Source organism: Hypanus sabinus, chromosome 17 (genome assembly GCF_030144855.1).
Source record: "Hypanus sabinus isolate sHypSab1 chromosome 17, sHypSab1.hap1, whole genome shotgun sequence".
Lineage (NCBI taxonomy): Eukaryota > Metazoa > Chordata > Chondrichthyes > Myliobatiformes > Dasyatidae > Hypanus > Hypanus sabinus.
Window position 1 is genome coordinate 64196237 of NC_082722.1, and position 15064 is coordinate 64211300.

Genomic DNA, 15064 nt, shown 5'->3' on the forward strand with positions numbered 1-15064 from the left:
CCAACATGAGCTAACTGCTTTAGAAATCAAACATTTTAATTCCAATTCTGACGTGTCAATCCATGGCCTCCTCATGTCAAGGTGAGGCCACCCTCAGGGTGGAGGAGCAGCAATTATATTCTACCTGGGTAGCCGCTAACCTGATGGCATGAATGTCAATTTCTCCTTCGGTTTCCCAACTCTTCTTCTATTCACCACTCTGGCCTCTTACTTCTTCTCAACTGTCTATCACCTCCCCCTGTGTCCCCTCCTCCTTCCCTTTCTCCTGTGGTCCACTATTCTCTCCTATCAGATTCCTTCCTTTCCAGGCTTTTACTTTTCCCAACCACCTGGATTCACCTATCTCCTTCTAGCTGTCCTCCTTCCCCACTCCCCACCTTTTCAGTCTGCTGCCTTTCCCCTTCCTTCTCAGTCCTGAGGAAGGGGCTTGGCCTGAAACATCGACTGTTTATTCATTTTCATAGATGTTGCCTGACCTATTGAGTTCCTCCAGCATTCTGTGTGTGTAACTGCTTTAGACTCCTCTGTGTACAATGCAGTAGCTCTGTCTACAACATCTCAATGATTATTGCTCTTTAGAAATAAATTATTATTTATAAAAGACTATACAAGGGAGTAAATCTCTTGTAAATCAAGTAAATCTCTTTTTTATGTTCATGATTTTATAGCCAAAAAATCTCTGTTTTTAATGTAGAACTTCAAATTGAAGGAAATATATTGTACTTTATTATTATTTTGCTTTTTTAATTAAGTTTCAAATTGGGATAAAATGTCAGCAACCACATGTAAGTGGCAATAAAAATCCCAAACTTCATGCTAGCTTCCACCCTATCAGTCTCTGCTCTTTTTTAATAGGGTGGGAAGGATATTTTGACAGTTATGATTACACAACATCAGCTGGTGGGTGGAATCTGTGTTGCTAAAAGGAACGGTTGGCACGAACGTTGCTCAGAGGGGGAATGCACAGATAGAAAACCTGAGGTGTCTGTTATGTTTATATAGAACCACTTGGATGAATACGACTGCGAAAGTCCATGTAGCCTCAAAGCAAAGCTTAACACAAGTCCATTAAATGGTTGTTCCTCTTGGTACAATGAGAATAGAATCATGCAAAGTAGGTTAAGAGTGCATTAGTTAGGAACACACCCATGGTGAGCAAAACATTGCACCACCCTTGTTATCCCAATTGAATTAAAAATGGCACGCACTTATGTGACTTCTGAAGAAGCATATGAGTTGATATCTTCCAGATACAGAAAAGATGTCAGAAACACAAGAGATTCTTCAGATGCTGGAGCAACACACACAAAATGCTGGAGGAACTCCAAATGCACCTGTGGAGAGCAATAAACAGACACATTGAGTCAAGACACTATTTTTGCATGCATTGGAAGCATATACTGAAATGGAATCCATAACAACAGTTAATGCATATCCTTCTTTGGGTGTCAAACCCAAGAAAATCATTTAGACATGACTGGTCCAGCACCAACACTGTAACACTCCATCTGGACTTCTGTTCTGCCGACATATCTCCTCCTTGTGGACAATCAACACAGGCACACCTCAAGGATGCATGCTTTGCCCATTGTCTGCTCTCTAAGTGCAGTACAGTGTAGCTAGGCGCAGCTCAAATACCAAGTGTAAATTTTCCATTACCTCCACTGTTGGTAGAATCTCAGAGGGCGACAAGGAAGTGTACAGGCATGAGATAGATTTGCTGGTTGAGTGGTGTCGCAACAGCCTTGCACTCAGTGTCAGAAAGAGCAAAGAAATGATTGTGGAAGGAAAAGTTTGGAGAACACTCACCGGCCCTCGAGAGGTCAGAAGTGAAAAGTGTGAATAACTTCAAGTTTTGGGGCGTCAGCATCTTAGAAGATCTATCCTGCATCCAACTCATTGATGCAATCATAAAGAAGGCACTGCAGCGACTATACTTCATTAGGAGTTTGAGGAGATTCTGGATCACTTGCAACACAGATTTGAAATTACGTCTGAAGAACAGCCAATTACCCAGGGATCAGATTTCATCCTTCTTGGTGTGCTAAGTATGTGATGCTTATGGTAGTAAAGCCCAATGGATCCACCTCAAAAATTCATGAAATTCACCTGAAAAAACTCTCAAACCACTCTATGGAAACAGAATCATGTACTAAAACTCAAGAGTATAAGAAGTAGGAGCAGAATTTGGCCATTCAGTCCATTAAGTCTGTCTTCCATTCCACCATGGCAGATTTATTATCCTTCTCAATCCTATTCTCCTGCCTTCTCCATGTAACTTTTGACTAATCAACCTCCATTTTAAATATACCCAGCCATTTTGTGACAATTAATTCTACAGATTCGCCACCCTCTGGCTAACGAATTTCTTCCTCATCTCTGTTCTAAAGGGACAATCTTCTATTCTGAGGCTGCACCCTCTGGTCCTCTGGTGAGTTCCTTGCTAGCTATTTGTGACAATCCTGTCACACAGAGACCTTCAGCTTCTGAGGCGGCACAGACAAAGTCCACACAAAGACCTGCTGGAATGTCACTGTAATTCAGCTGGAGGTTTGCTTAACTTGAAACTCTGAAGGAAAGTCCATCTCCCACCCCCCATCCTCATCACATTCTACAGGGGTTGTATTGAGAGTATCCTGAGCAGCTGCATCACTGCCTGGTTCGGAAATGGCACCATCTCGGATCGCAAGACCCTGCAGCGGATAGTGAGGCCAGCTGAGAAGATCATCGGGGTCTCTCTTCCTGCCATTACAGATATTTACACTAAACACTGCATCCACAAGGTAGACAACATTATGAAGGACCCCATGCACCCGTCATACAAACTCTTCTCCCTTCTGGCGTCTGGGAAAAGGCACTAAAGCATTCAGGCTTTCACGACCAGACTATGGAACAGTTTCTTCCCCCAAGTTATCAGACTCCTCAATACCCAGAGCCTGGACTGACACGAACTTACTGCCCTCTACTGTGCCTATTGTCTTGTTTATTATTTATTGTAATGACTGCACAGTTTTATGCACTTTATGTGTTGTTTTTACGTAGTTCAGTGTAGTTTTTGTACTGTTTCATGTAGCAACACGGTCCTGAAAAACATTGTCTCATTTTTACTGTGTACTGGACCAGCCGTTATGGTCGAAATGACAATAAGAAGTGATTTGACTTGACTTGACTTGAAGAGACACCAAAATGCCATTATGGAGCAACTTCATCTCCTCCCTGGGCAAAGAGAGGTTCCTCATGAGAAGCTTGAAACTCTAATTAACACACAGCCCATAAGAAGTCCATGATTCCAGTGGAGCAAAAAGGTGTTGCATGAGAGGCAGCTAGCTGTCCTGCACAGGGAAGTTCTGTGTTTGACCAGATAAATCTATACAGCAGATATATTGCATGTGGGAGACACCAGAGGTTGCAGATGCTGGGATCCTGAGCAACAAAGCTAGAGAGATTCAGAAGATCAGGCTAGAGAGATTCAGAAGAAGAATACTGGGGGAACGTTGGATGTTTTGGGTCAAGGTGGAGGGAAATAGTCAGTATAAGGAGATAGAGGGAAGGGATGGAGAAGATCTGGCAGGTGACAGGCAGACTCAGGTAATGTGAAGGAAGGATGATAGATAGTTGAAGGAAGGAATCATGGGTATAGCACCAGAGGCTGGGAAATGATCGGTGGAGCTGATAGGGTGGAAGATGATGGAATCAGAAAGGAGAGGAAGGTGAAACATGGAATTGAGAGAGGTGTTTAAGGAGGGCAGATTGGAATAGAGGGGTAAGAGAACCTGTGGGAGGATTGCTTCAGACTACTACCGAAGTTAGTCCACACTGGTTTCCCCCACCCCACATGGGCACATGGAAACTGCTTCCTCTTCTGCGGGAGAAAAGGCCCATCTTCCTCCCATGCCAAGTTAAACCATTCTTTACTGTGAGCCAAGTCTTTCTCAGATTGCAGGAGGAAGCGACCCCATAGAGAAGAGTGAAGCTAACATGGACCAAAAACACCAGTCACTGAGGTCTGCCAGCTGAGGTCATATCCCAGTCTGAATAATAACATATGGTATAGTAATACGGCCTAGTTTCCAGCCAACTATTGCACCATTGTCTACATGGTCTCCTGAAAGGACTCCTGAAGTCCTGGTTTAAGACATTGACCACACCCTTGACGAAGACACAAATTCACCTCTTTCTGCAGCCTCTAAGCAGCATGCACAAACTTTCTTCAAGTCTGCTCCTTCAATTGCCCTATCAGTGGATTGAAGCAAGGTCACTTAGGCAATGAACTTCCTGTGGATCATCTAGGCCTCACTCATCTTTTCAGCCAGTTTCGCAACTCTCTGATCTTTCAAAGATTTATCGACTTCCTTTTTTAATACTGTTCTAGCTTAGCAGGCAGGAGGGAGATACTTGTCTACCAAAAGAGATGTAAGGTTCTCCTTCCCTTTGCTAGACTGCAGGCTATCCTTGGGCAAGGTATAGCACCTGCTTATCCCCGCTAAGGATCTCAGCCCTCCCTCATCAATTATAATCCACGATGTGAGCTTCAAAAGGCATGAGCCAGCATGCATTAGGCCAACAAAGGAGGAGAATTCTTTGACTTATCATTCAATAAGTGGCCAGTGCCCAAAATAAAATAATAAGCACACTCAAGGTTAATCTTCCAACGGGAACTAACAAGATCATCATAGCCAAAAATCAATTAAACGCTTGATTTGTACAAGAAGAACATGTGCAAATAGATCCAATTTATGCAAATAGCTTTTTTCTCAGTTTTTTTGTATTTGCTGACCTTTTTTTAAAACATTTCCAAAGAAATGGGTGCTTTGTGCAATGATAGGCCAGCCATTAAATGGTGCATTCTTCGCTTGGACTTAAGCTTGTTTTTACATCCTGTGTTCATTTCCTTTTATCAGAATCGTGACTATTAAAATCAGACTACAGCATTTAAAGTTTACTGAGAAGGACAGGTTCTGGGTTGCGAAATGCACGGTGAACTGAAAATGCTCAGCATCTATATATGTTATTTTGTTATTAGTTAAAAGTAAGAATTTAGACTATGACACATGTTGCACAATACCGGGCTCCAGATTCACACCGCTTGCAAATGCTAAAAATTGAAGTCACATTGCACAACTATTCAAAGGGATGTTGTCAAATTCAGTAAGACAGAAGATTTTTAATTTATCCTTTGTATGAACGCTACATTAGAAACTTGAAGTGCCATGAAACAATCACAACAACTTAAATGTAATGAATTGACTTTTAATTCCCTTGGAGGTGGTCTAGCAATCCACACATTTGTGTTATAACTGTTATGTTGAAGCAGTCGAAAGTCAGTTCTAACCTAAGCACCAAATCTGGGAATCAACCAAATTTGAGTCCCAAACCATATGCAAACTCTCTTCATAAAAAACTGAATCTGGAGTCTGAATTGGAAGGCCATTTCAAAGTTCAAAGTAAATTTATTATCAAAGTACTTATATGTCACAGTTACTTTTTTGAGATTCATAGTACCCACCATCCAGGCCATGCTCTCTTCTCACTACTGTCATTGAGATGGTGGTCCAGGAGCTTTAGATCCCACACCAACAGGTTCAGGAACAGTTATTACCCTTTTGCCATCAGGCTCCTGAATCAGCATGGACAACTATACTCATATCTACACTGAACAGATCACTGAACACAACCAATCGATTCATTTTTGAGGACTCTACAACTGACATTCTCAGTATTATATACCAGCATTTCCTTGTTTATTGTTATTATACTAAATACCCACCCCCGGATTCGGAAGGAGGTATCTGAAGAGATTGTGGAGACATTACTAATAATCCTTCAAGAATCACTAAATTCTAGAAAGGTTCCGGAGGACTGTAAAATTGCAAGTTTCACTTCATTACGTGAAACATACACACAAAACGTTGCCGTAGGTAAGCAGCATCCATTATCAAAGATCCTCACCACCCAGGCCATGCTCTTTTCTCACTACTGCATCAGGTAGAAGGTACAAGAGCCTCAGGGCTTATAGCAAGAACAGTTACTACCCCTCAATTATCAGGCTCTTGAACAAAAGAGGATAACTACAGTACACTCACTTAAGGATTATTTTATCTTGCTATTTCATACTTGTTATTTATTGCTATTTACTTATATCTGCATTTGCACAGTTTGTTGTCCATTGATCCTGTTTACAGTTACTGTTCTATAGGTTTGCTAAGTATCCCTGCAGAAAAAGAATCTCTGGGTTGTATGTGGTACTTTGATAACAAATTTGATTTTTACTTTGACTTTGACTCTTCAAGAAGGGAGGGTGAAAGATGAAAAACAAAGTTATAGACCAGTTAATCTGACCTCAATGGTTAGGAAGATGTTGAAGTAGATTGTAAAGGATGTGGTTTTTGGGGTACTTGGAAACACATGATAAAAAAGTCCAAACTCAGCATGGTTTATTTAAGAGGAAATCTTGTCTGACAAACCTTTTGGAATTCTTTGTAGAAATGACAGAATAGACAAAGGAGTCAGCAGATGTTGAGCATTTGGATTTTCAGAAGGCCTTTTACGTGGTGCTGCACATGAGGCTGCTAAACAAGGTAAGAGCCTATTGTATTACAGGAAAGATACCAACATGGATAGAAGATTGGCTGAATGGCAGGAGGCAAAGTGTGGGCTTTTCTAGTTGGCTGTCGGTAACTAGCGATGTTCCGCAGGGGTCGGTGTTCGAACAGCTTCTTTTCGCATTAAATGTCAATGGTGGATGAGGGATTGATAGCTTTGTGACCAAATTTACAAAAGGTACAAAGGTAAGTGGAGGGACAGGTAGTGTTGAGGACACTTCAACAGAAGAACTTAGACATATTGAGAGAATGTGCAATGAAGTCGCAGATGGAATATAGTGTAGGGAAGTGTACACTGATGCACTTTCATTGAAGGATTAAAGGCATAGACTATTGTGTAAACAGGGAGCAAATTCAGAAATGAGAGGTGCAAATGGACTTTAGAGTCCTTGTGCAGGATTCCTAAAGGATAACTTGCAGGTTGAGTTGGTGGTGAGGAAAGCAGATACAATGTTAGCTTTCATTTTGAGAGGACCAGAATACAAAAAACAAGGAAGTAATACTGATACACTGGCATTGGAGAGCATCCACAGGAGGTTGACGAAAACTATTTCAAGAAAGAAAGAGTTACCATATGAGGAATGTTTGATGTCTCTGGGCCTGTACTCGCTGGAGTTTAGAAAAAAGAGAGGTGATATTAATGAAACCTGTAGAATATTGAAAGGTCTAAACAGAGGGGCATTGGAGAGGATGGTTCCTATAGTGGGTGAGTCTGAGACCAGAGGACAAAGCCTCAGAATAGAGGAATGTCCATTCAAAACAGAGATGAGGAGGAATTTCTTTAGCCAGAAAGTAGAGAATCTGTGGAATTCATAGCCACAGATGGTTGTGTAGGCCATCATTGAGTATATTTAAAGCAGATATACTTATAGGTTCTTGATTAGTCAGGGTGACAAGCATTATGGGGAGAAGGCAGGAGAATATGATTAAGGGGGATAATAAATCAACCATGATAGAGCAGACTTGATGGGCTGAATGGTCTATTTCTGCTCCTATGTCTTATAGTCTTACTATTAATTACTATAATTGTATTTTTATCTTTTCCTCAGCTCAAGATTCTGGTGAACGATGTCTGCCACTTGATTGTAGTTGTGTAAGTAATCAGATTGAGTTAAACTGGTGCAGGATCCTGTAATGGGTTGAATTGTTTTTAGTTTCTCCTGGCATTTTCTGCTTTTATCATCTGGAATCGAAATTTTTTAGATTGGTTTTGAATCCAAGATATTATGCCAAAAGAAATTGTTAATATAAGTATAGTGAAAGTGTTAATTGCCTTTGTTGTAATTTTAGTGTTGAGCTCTGTACGGGTGATTTTCTTAAGCCTTGAAGTACGTAAATTTTGTCAAAAGTTTTTTTCTTTATCACACCATATAATCTATTTTCTAGATACCTATTCATCCATCAGTTGTATTGTATCCTGCTGCTCTGTTTTATATTCTATTAGCTCTATTACACCTTTCTTTATGTTTAATGCTCTGCATTTACCCAGATCAAAGTTCATGTTTATATCTTTCAAAAATAATTCTACTATTTGAATTAATTGTTTTCACTTTGCTGATGAAGAAGCATATAATTTAAAATCATCCACATATAGGTGTGTTAACATACAACAAATGTTGCTGCTTATGATTTCTGATCATATTAATTATAATTATTATTATTTATATTTTTCACAGCTCATGCTGGTAAAACTTGAGGTGCAGGCAAAACCAGGCACACTCGTTCTCAATTGTTAGGAACTTTTGGACTATCCTAATGGTGTTTTGTATTGTGGCTTTCTGAAGATTTACATAGCTATTGATATGTAGCCTTAATTCTTTCATGCTATTGTGTAGTGCCTTTGGAACGATAGCAGTTGTAGATATCAATTATTGGGAAAATATATACCCTGTTCATGTTCCGAAGTCTTTCAATTTCCTCTTTTAATGCAGCATATGTCTAGTGTTTTTCACTTAATGGTTTATCTAAGTTAAGAGTGTTCAGAATGGCTATATCTATTATATAAGTAGTTCTTGCTTGCTTATCCTGTATTATTATATCCAGACGGTTATTATGGATTGTCCTATCTGTAATAACGGACCGGTCGTAATATAATTTATGGTATTCTGACTCTAAAACTAGACCAGGTTTGTATTTCTAATAAGGTGTAATTTCTTTTATGAGTTGGTATTTTAACGCAAGATTCTGGTGAATGATGTTTACCACTTTATTGTTCCTGCGCATGTAGTCAGATTGTGTTGAACTGCTACAGGGTCCTGTAATGTGTTGGATTGTTTCTGGTTTTTCTTGGCAATTTCTGCATTTATCATCTTGAATCTGTTTCTCTTTTATTATGTATTTTTGATAATTTTGTGTATCAATCACCTGGTCCTGCCACAAGAAATATTTCTGTTTCTGGGAAGAGGTCAACAATTCTGATGCTTCGTTGTCAACATCTAGACTGCTCAGATTGTGAGGATGTCTTCTGTGGAGGGTCATGCACTTTTATTGGTTAACTTTTTCTTCAATAGTGATAATTTCTTCAGTTTTCTGGGTTGTGCTTTCATTTGAGTTTAGTGGTGTTCTCTTCTTATCAGAATTGCATATGTTTGAGTGGAGTGCTAAAATCAGTTTTCACATGAAAATCTACCCTTAGAAGTTTTATCTGACTGTTGTTATTCCTCTTCCTCCTTCTGTTGGAGGTAGTTTTAATCCAAGCGCATTTGAGTGTACCTAGTGTTTTATGAAATTTTTATGTATTTGCACAGTTTTTCTTTTTGCCCATTTGCACATTACTTGCTTGTCAGTTTTTCTTTGTGTGTAGATTTGATTGAACAACCACACATGGGGACTTTCACAGAATCATTACTTACAGACGATGAACCAAACTCCTCTAATTTAATTCCCTGGCACATTGTGTTCCAGTTCCAGATTTAACCCACCAGATTTGGGGACATAGTAGTATATTGGTGGGAGAAACTATTCCTGGGAATCTTTAACATTGACTCCAGGTGCCATGAAGTTTTATGGTACTGAATCAAATAAGCAGAAGGTCCTAACCTGATTACCACTCGTCCATCTTCACCAATTATATCCATTCTCAATGTACTTTCGAATGAAATCCCAGAAGATACAAAATCCACCCTCTTCCTACAACTCAGAGACCACTCCTTCCAGGCGAATCAGTGATTCACTTCCATTTCTTCCAGTGTACTGCACTGCATTCAGTCTTCACTAGAAGAAATTGGGAATATCTTTATTGAACTCAGCTGAGTAATCCGGTCTCTCATATCCTGAACTATTATATGTAAGCCCGAGGAACTGCACCTCATCTTCTGCCTGGATACATTGCAACCTTCCAGACTCAATGATGATTTCAACAATTTCAGGTAAATCACTTACCTTCATTTGTATAGGAATTTGCCTGCTCTTCAAGCTATGATATTGGCTTAATTTTTCCTCTCCGCCTGCACACTGGACACTTACTACAGGTTTGCATTCACTAGTCTGTTTTTCCTTTGTTTCTTTCTCACATTAAACTATCACCCAGATAGCCTCATTAGTAGCTTAAACATACTAATATATTCCCTTTGCGCTGTCTGTGACTCCCTCAGCTTCTCTGCCAATTAAAGCCAACTTGATATTTCCTCTTTCCAAGCTCCAATGAAAGGATTTTGACCTGGAAAGCTAACTCTCTTTTTCTTTCCACAGAAACTGCCTGACCTGCAAAGTTTTTTTCCACTTTTTCTCCTGATTATTATCACATTACATTGATTGCTCAGTGATTGTAGACTTCAGGAGAGTGAAACCAGAGGTCCATGAGCCAGTAATCATTGAGGGATCGGAGATGGAGAGGATCAGTAACTTTAACTTCCTGGGTATCACTATCTCAGAGGACCTGTCCTGTAGTTAAAAAGAAAGCACGACAGCACCTCTACTTCCTCATGAGTCTGTGGAGATTTGGCATGTCATCAAACACCTTGGCAAGATTCTATATATGTGTAGTGGAAAGTGTGCTGACTGGCTGCATTATACAACCTGGTATGGGAACAGCAATGCCTTTGAGTGTAAAATCCTACAAAAGGATTTGGCACAGTACATCACAGGTAAAGCCTTTCCAACCACTGAGCACATCTATATGAAATGTTGCCGTAGAAAAGCAGCATCCATCATCTAAGACCCTCACCGCCCAGGCAATGCAATTTTCTCACTGCTGCCATCAGGTACAAGGTATGAGTGTCTCACGACTCATACCAGTAGGTTCAAGAACAGTTACTATCCCTGAACTATCAGGCTCTTGAACAAAAGGGGACAACTACACTCATTCAATTTCTGGTGTTCCCACAACCGATGGTCTCACTTGATGGAATCTATTATTTCATGCTCTCATTATTTATTGCTATTTACATATATCTGTATTTGTACAGTTTGTTGTTCATTGATCCTGTTTATAGTTAATGTTCTTTAGATTTGCCTACTATGTATGTACTCTGATAATATTTTTTACTTTGAAATTTGAACTTGGCAATTTCATTGGTGGACATCGTGAAGGATGACTTGGCAGTACTATTATTGACCAATCCTATAGTTTTGGCTTTCCGTACTGTTTACAGATTTCCTGAGTAGAATGGGGCCATTCAGCCCATCACCTGCTCCAAAGCAAAGCAAACCCATTCCCTACAATGTCATACTATCCTAAATTCTACACACTGGCTTCTATTTGCAATGGCCAAGTAACCTATCCTCCCACCCATTTGGTATGTCAGAGGATACTGTGGCTCCAGGAGGACAAATATTCAGATCCTCTACAAAATCACAAAAGAGCCTTAATTTTTTAATCAGCTCATACCATCCTTAGATCTTCAAGATTCCAGATTTCAAGATTCAAGATTGTTTAAAATTATTTCCAGTACACAAGTTTAAAGAAGAATGAAGTAATTATAACTACCGATCTGATATAGCATAAAAAAACACACTAATATAAAGAAAGCTCAAAAGGTATAAATACATAAGATATATTATGTATGTAGATTAATAGTACATCAATCTATTTTAATCTGCATAATCAATCTAATTAGTTGTTGCAAATGTTGTCATTTTCAAATATCTATTCATTTTCAAATGAATAAAAACACACTGAATTTAATGACAGTGGTAGAAGACAGCAAAACTCCACACCTCCCTTTCACCATCTTCACTTACCTATCTTCTGCCATTTCTGGAGTTTTGTCTTCTCTAAGAGCCTGTCTCAGGAGCTCCAAAGGTGGGGATTTTGCACCACGTCATCCAAGGCCTAGTTTCAAGGAGAGAGGAGCTAGAGATATTGACCCTAGCCCAATAGGATGACATGGTAGTGTAGTGGTAAGCACAATGCTTTACAGCATAGACAACCAAGGTTCAATTCCCACTGCTGCCTCTAAGGAATTTGTATGCTCTCCCTGGGACCGCATGGGTTTCCGCCAGGTGCTCCAGTTTCCTTCCACAGTTCAAAGTTGGTAGGTTAATTGGTCATTGTGAATTGTCCCATGATGAGGCTAGGAACACGGCTCAAGGGGCTGGGAGGGCCTGTTCCATACCACATCTCAATAAAATAAAATTTTAAAAGCTCCAGGCATGCAGACTCCACAGGTGACAATTCAGCCTCATTCAGAATAATCTAGCCTCATAACTCTCTGGATGATTTGAACATCAGTTATAGAAAATTAGAAGTGAATAAACCAACATAAATCAGTTTTACAGAGAACTCTTGCAGCCAACTCACAGAAGAAGCATTTACTTTAATATTTGTGAACTGAATTAAAATCCATATGTGCATAGATAGCATTTAACACATTTCTTTATTCTGTCTATCTTTGCTTCCTGCCTTGCTTATCATGAAGTACCAAATTCAACTGGTGGTATGTTAAATAAACCTAATAAGATAAGTTATATTCCCTCTGGGGGTTGTGTAACATTTTTAGGGGGAGGGATGGTTGTCTGTTCTTCAAAAGATGTAAATTTGGTGGTGAAAATATTGTAAGGTCAGAAGCTGCAGCTGATTGTAAAAGCAGCACATCTGCACATAAGCAATCGTGCAACATGGGAGGAAAATTAGAACACAAACAGATTTGGTATCTCGTGTTTTATTAACCAGCTTATTGGTAGATCACAAGGCTGTACTCAGGGGTGTGCAATAAAATATTCATCGCTTAATCAAAATGAGCAGCAGTGCATTTGCTTATTCAACAAAGAGGTGCAAGAAGCGATTCATGAGGATGATCCCAGGATTGAACGGGTTAATTTACGAAGAGAGTTTGATGGCTCTGGGCCTGTGCACGCTGGAATTTAGAAAAATGAGCATCTCACCAGAACCAAATGGCGTAATTCTGTTCCTTTCTCTGATGGTCAACTGTTTGGATGTTCCTCGGGTCTTTCCATGCATAATTTTGTCCACAGAGAACCATTTATCACAGTTCAAAAGTTAGTCTTTGTGAAGAATTGCTGCAGCCTCTGGATATGATACAAGGAAATATTAAAGATGTAAGCAAAGAGGCAGACTCTTGTTGTAGCAATTGCAGTGTTCTGAAAGGCAGTCTTGATATATTTCAATTAATGGTTTCCCACTGCGTATAGCAAACAAGCAGCTGTTAAATACACAGGCATTTTAGTCAACAACAAACAATTTAAATTAACATTTATGTCTGTGGTGGTTCCAAGCACAACAAATGGCACATATTTCCCCAAACACCATGGTATGCACAAGACATATCTATTACATACATGGATGTGTGAAATGTACTGAGTTTCTGGCAACTGAGGAGATAATATCGTAACTCCTGACTGGGCATATACTTATTAAACATGTGTTACATCACAATAATTCATGAGAGGATCTGGCTCTCAGGAAAAGTAAATCAGAGTGGTGATTTTTTTTTTGCAAAAGGAGATTGCGAGAAATCATAAACACAAGAAATTCTGTAGATGCTGAAAATTAGAGTAACACACACAAAATGCTGGAGAGACTCAGCAAGTCAGGCAGCATCTATGGAGAGGAACAAAGTGCTGATGTGACAGGCCAAGAACCTTCATCAGGACTAGTAGAGGAACTAGAATTATAATGGGATTTAATAAAGCAAAACGTAACCAAGTTTCCAGTTGAGGAAAAATTAGAACTGAAGACATATAAGACATGAAGTAAATTGAATACAGAACTTGAGAAATATTCTTTGCACAAGGATCATTTGGATATGGAAGCTGCTGTCAGAGGGGACTGCGGTGATCAGAAACACAAGTAACTCGGCTGGTAATCCGAAGTAAAATACACACAACATGCTGGAGGAACTCAATGGGTCAGGCAGCATTTATAGAAATGAATAAAGGGATGATGTTTCGGGCCAAGACCCCCCTTCAGGATTTGAAGGGTGAAATACCAGTAATGGACATACATATTCACGAGATCAAACCTGCAATGATAGTTTCTAACTTGACTTCTTGATTAACCAAAGCACTGACAGCCAATGAATAGTTTCCATTTGTAGTCAATGATACAATAAAGAACTATGTGAAAAGTAGGAAGGATGTTGCCACAGTTTAAAGCCAAAAAAAAAATTTAGATTTGGAGTTAAGAGATTAGAGAGGAAGATGAAGAGGAAGAAAATTCTCCTGGGGTGTGCTAGGGTCTGGAATCTATTTCCCAAAATCATCATCATATCAAATAAGTGTTTGGATATACTCTTGAAGAGCTGTGGCCTGCACGGATGTGGAGCCAGTGTTGGAATAGGCCTCTCTATTCTATGAATTCATAGTTACTACTATGTACCCAGAAAGTTAACACAGCAAAATGATAATGAATATATACACTGATTTGATTAATATTAGGTGCAGGATAAATACTCAGAAGGGAGTACATGGGAACTGCCTTCCTACTTTTCTTACTTTGCATACACCAGAGAGGACAGGATAGGGACACAGTTTTAAATGTCACCTGAAAACAAATAGTAGTATTATGATTAGTCGAGTTGAGTATGATGTTCTCTTAAGGGATTGTCTATTGGTTAATCTTCAGGTGACTCTAGAGGCTAATCCAGGATCTACATATTCTAAGGGGCTTTCATATCTCACAATCTTACCCTCTTTGCCATTAGCTGATCACCACAGGGACTTAATCTGTAATGTTAGGGTGGAGAATGCTTGTGTGTGACTTTGTTTAACATGAGGACACTGATGCACAGGCAGCCACCACACAGTCCTTTGCAAATGGGGGTCAGGGTCCAGTGGCATGAAATGCAAGATGACTGTGGATTCTTCACTGCTGTAGCTTCCCTCTGCCTTCACTGCTATTGCGATGCATCATCATCTTCTGCCAGCTCCACCACGGAGGTCTCGATTAGATCGCTTTTTGTCTGGAAACTCCCCCATGACCTTATCGCCAAGCTAAACATCAGATGGCAGCACTCTTGGGATGTCAGGAGCACACAAGTTTCTCCACCACAATAAGGTGATGA

At 39.7% G+C, this 15064-nt stretch overlaps 1 long non-coding RNA gene across 1 annotated transcript; it reads left to right on the plus strand.

Moving 5' to 3' along the window:
• The first annotated feature begins 6544 nt into the window (after nucleotides 1-6544).
• On the plus strand, nucleotides 6545-13409 carry LOC132407216 (uncharacterized). Its single transcript, XR_009516406.1, has 4 exons — nucleotides 6545-6578; nucleotides 7652-7695; nucleotides 9791-9970; nucleotides 10293-13409. It is a non-coding gene; the product is annotated as an uncharacterized LOC132407216 (long non-coding RNA).
• Nucleotides 13410-15064: the final 1655 nt, after the last annotated feature.